Genomic DNA, 589 nt, shown 5'->3' with positions numbered 1-589 from the left:
AGTAAGAGACAGACACAGAAGTTGAGCCTTAATATCTGAATATAAACTATGCCCAAATCCTTAGCTGACTATCAAGATATGCAGGTACAGGTAAAATTCCCAGGAAGCCAGGGAAAAATACTGCAGGAAGAAGCTGTATGAAATGAGCAAATATTATCAGGGCTATATAGCATGTTGGATACAGAGTTTACAGTTTGAATTCTTGCAAATTACTGCCCATAAGAGGAATGAAAAAATGTCTTCAGAACACAACATAATCTAGAATCTTTATAATGTATTATCTGCAATGTTCAATAAAAAAATATAGAAATGCAAAGAAACAGGGGAATGTAACTCACATTTAGGAAAAAGTGCAATCAATAGTAAATACTACAATATGGATGTACATGTTGAACATAACTGACAAGACTTCAAAGGTTCTATTATAAGTGTATTCAAAGAATTAAAAGAGAAATGGAATTAATGAATGAACAGAGTAAGAATTCTAACAAAGAAATAAAATTATAAAGAATGCAAATTAAAAAACTCAAATGTACAGTAATGGAATTGAAAATTCACTGGGTGTGTTCATTAACAGATAGAAGATGGC

This window comes from Crocuta crocuta, unplaced genomic scaffold (assembly GCF_008692635.1).
Source record: "Crocuta crocuta isolate KB4526 unplaced genomic scaffold, BGI_CrCroc_1.0 scaffold86, whole genome shotgun sequence".
Classification (NCBI taxonomy): domain Eukaryota; kingdom Metazoa; phylum Chordata; class Mammalia; order Carnivora; family Hyaenidae; genus Crocuta; species Crocuta crocuta.
Note: the sequence above shows the minus strand (reverse complement) of the source record.